This window comes from Suricata suricatta, chromosome 9 (assembly GCF_006229205.1).
Source record: "Suricata suricatta isolate VVHF042 chromosome 9, meerkat_22Aug2017_6uvM2_HiC, whole genome shotgun sequence".
NCBI lineage: Eukaryota > Metazoa > Chordata > Mammalia > Carnivora > Herpestidae > Suricata > Suricata suricatta.
This window is the reverse complement of record NC_043708.1, coordinates 80,778,885-80,782,864: the sequence shown is the minus strand read 5'-3', so window position 1 is coordinate 80,782,864 and position 3,980 is coordinate 80,778,885.

The window sequence follows — 3,980 nt, the reverse complement described above, 5'->3', positions numbered from 1 at the left end:
GCTTTATTTACATTCTTCACAACCCATTCATAAAAAGGAGGCCCTTTAATGTTGGGGCTGTTCTGTATAATGCTCCATAAACCCCGCAGCTTCGGCTGGCAGCCTTAGTTCAACACAGGCTACTTCTCAACTCCAGAGACTTTTTTTCTCCTAAGATTTTTTTTCCTTTAATGACTCACCTTACGACAGGGCACTGAGGCCAGATGTTGCCAGAGTAAGGCCAAGAGGAATAAGGACAGATAAAATAAAAACACACAAGTCCTCCTGAATGCCGTGACAGAGAGGTGGGCAGAGATGAAAATCAATTAAAATGAAAATCCCCATACAACTTCAACGTGAAGTATGTATTTTGGGAAGCTGAATTCCTTCCAGGTTTACTGAAACTGCCTTTTAGGGATGTTGAAAAGGTCCCCAACTTATACCTCTACATACCAGAGGTGGTGTGGAGGAATTTTTTTTAACCCCCAAACAAAAAAAAGATGAAGGCTCATTCTTGCTTTTAACTTGCATTACAGATGAATAAAAAACAGTAATTTTCTCTGCTTCTTCACAGACATGTTCCAGAGGCTGCTGGATCCAAGAGGGGCACAACTAGTTCAGGGTAATGAAACTCAGACAAATCCCAGAAAGAGAGGAAGGGCTGTGTTCTAGGATGCCCAGCAAAACAGCCTGAGCAGCTGAGGAGAGAGCCCAGGAGATACATTCTGAGGTAGCTTGTCTCCTGCTACAGGAGAAGCAAGGAGGAGAGAAGTAGTAGGATTTTTTTTTAATTGACGGGGAGCGGTCTGCATTGCCATGGCAACTGTGAGGGGTGGCCTTCCCGCTTGGAAGGGAAATGCTGGTCCATTAATCATCAAACTGGGGCACAAAAGGGAGGTTTGGGGGAAAGGGGATGGATGCAGAATTTATTTTTTCACTGTCTAGACTCAAACCAGTCACCAGCCCTCTTTCCCATTTCCCCGCGGGTCCAAGGTTTGCCGAAAAACAAAACTGGAAGTTCCAAGAGAGCTGGGATCATAGCTTTCCCTTCTGATGGGTCCAATGTGGGGCTGATCGTGCCTCCATGTCAGTGATAAACACCTCTTCCAATGCAGGTCCCCAAAGTCCCATCCATGGGCCAGACCAGGAATCTTTTTCTTTTCTGTTCTCAAAAGTGTGTTTTCTCCCTCATTTACACCCAGAATTGAGAAGAGATCAAACATATGGATTCATTTAGCATGGACAACAAGGAAAATTGCATAAGAGCAGAAAGCCAAGTGGAGAGAATGGCCTGGTGGGGTAGGAAGAAAACAGGATTCCAGACCTTTTCCAATTCATGTCTATATGGTGTCATGTGAGCAATCCACAGGACAGACTCTCCACCAGCTGGAGTATCAGAAATAACAGCTAAGTTTCATGTGTTCCCCACACTAAAGCAACCCCAACCCTAATGTGCCCTATCTCTGTGCCTTTGACAGAAAATGCTGGAAACCACCAAGGACTCCATACTGAGCATTTCTTGGGAAGAAGGGAAGGCTTCCCCTGTTCCCAATCAACTAAGCAGCCAACTGATTTATTCAACAAAAACAACACACACTGCACTATACCAGAAATCCTGAAATTCTTTCTCTCTCTCTCTCTCTCTCACACACACACACACACACAGATTTAACACTCACACTGTCCTTTGCCTTAAGAAACTTCCATCCTACAAAACCAGTCAAGAAAACACCATATATGTTATAAAATCCACAATCTCAAAGGCAAGCCATGTTGGCCTAGAGTGTCTTGAGTGACAGCAAACAAAGATGAGTAGGGTTCAGGTAGGAAGAGAGGAAGGCAAAAGGCTCCTCAGTAGGGACTACTGCAGACAGCAGCAGAAGAAACGATGCAGAGAGATCGCTGTGCCCAGAATACAGCCAGGGGAGAGCCGTAGGGGATGTCTAGGGTCAGACTGCAGGAAAAGGGGAGCCTCTCCCAAGTGTGTGGACAGGAGAGTGACAAAGAAAGAAGGATCTAGCACCTGTGTACAGACTGGATGAGAAGGGCCAGAGGAAGCAGGAGGGAAAGGAGGCCAAGACAACCTAGGCCTGCCATGGGGACAGCAGAGCAACAGAAAGGAAGAAAAGGAGGAAGATACGAAAAACAAAGTCTTAACTGGAGTAAACTCTCTCCAGCAAACCCTCCTAAACACCTGAGCTGACTGACTTGATTCTGGTGCCAGGCAAGAGCCTGTCAAAGAGGTAAACACTGTTCTGGTAATTCCCCTTTATGTCCCAGTGGCCAAATCAGCTCACCCTCTTCTGATTGCTGCAGAAAGAAATCACATGCTGTGTGGCCCTAGAGGAGGCAAGAAGGCCTTGAAATTCTTTACCATTCTCTGAATCTTAGATGTACAATTACATCCTCTCAGAATAAACTGCAGTCACTTGCATGAGGTAATACCTCCCGTTCCCACAATCCTCAACTCCACTCAGGCTGGGGTCTAGAACTTTCTGAGGAGGCGGCTAGAGGGTAACCATGAATGAACTCCATGCCCATACTAAGCAAGGCTGGCATGCGGCTTTCCAGGATTTCAGGCAACCATAGCTGGGAGCGGCTCCTAACCAACAGCTAAATGAGGTGGGACTTGAACTCAGAAACTGAGCAAAAGCTGACATTCAAAACAGCCTCAGCCTCCCCGTCTTTTCGATCACCAACTCCTCAAAGAGGTACCGGGTCCCATGAGGAGGCCAGAGAGTTCTGAGTGGGTTTTTACAAATGGAAAACAGCATCCAGCTTAGAGCAGATCACTGGTGGGGAAAGAGGCACTCACTCAGTAGCTTAAGGCACTGGTTCCCAAGTGTCCTCTAGCTAGTCAAGGACAGTGGTATCCCTCCAAGACATGTGCTCCCTCTAGGGCCCTTTTCTCCGTTTTTCAGAAGACAAACGAGTGGAGATAGTGGTGGGAAAGTCTCTCAGGTGGCATAAAGGAAAAAAACTGGAAACCTTTTCATTTAATTATTAAATTCTTGCCTGGATTTATAAACTCCAGCTTCTCATTTACCTTTGTGGGTACCTTCCTGGCTAAAGAAAAGTGCTGAGAACAGTTGTGGATGGGTTGCTGGAGAACACGAGGGTGGGAGGGCATCTCCTACTGGTCTTCTATCCTCTTAAGACTGTCGACAATAGACGACTAGGAGATGTCCCAAGGTGGGACTAAACCTCTGCCCATGGAGCAAACTCTGCTTGCTGAAACCCCTCAATCCTGGCAGGTTCTAGAATGGCTCACCAGACTGTCGCCTTGGTGAGTCTACAAACCCGGTCGCCACCAGCAAAGGCCCACCTAGTGCACAACCCCACCATTGCCCATCTGCTCCGGGCGGGTTGACCCCACTCTTCCCAGAACCGGGAGGCGATCGGCGGCTGGAGTGGTGAGCCACTGCCGCAGCTTCTCCCCACGGGCACCGGGGCACCCGCAATCTCTGGGTCAGAGTCCCGCCCGGTCGCCCGCCTCTTGGGGTGGGTGGCTCGGACCTGCTCCCCTTCCCGACGCCACCACCTGCGCCCGCTCAGGCGCCGCCTTTGTCCGGCGCTTCACCGCGGAGCGGGCCCCTCGGGCCCGACCTGACCTGGCCCCCGGCCCCGGAGAAGAGGCGGCGAGGCGGGCAGGGCCAGATCAGGCCCGGCCGCGAGCACGGGGTCCCGCTGTCACTTGGAGGCGGTCTGACAACTTCGATTCCCCCCGCCCCACCTCGGACTCGGCCGCCGCTCCGCACGGTCTCCGCCGGGCCTCCAGCGGCCCACACTCGCTTTTCGAACCGGTTCCCTTCCGTCTTCGGCGCCTCCCTTCCTCCAAGCACGATGGGGTCGGGTCTACACTACCCCCCCGCCCCCAGCCCCCCATCCAGCAACAACCGGTCAGCTCCCAGCGCGGGAGGGCGCCCCCCACCCTGAGCCGGCGATCCCGCGGCGCCGTCCCCGGCCGCGGCCCCTTGCCTCGGGGACCGCGATGGGGGAGG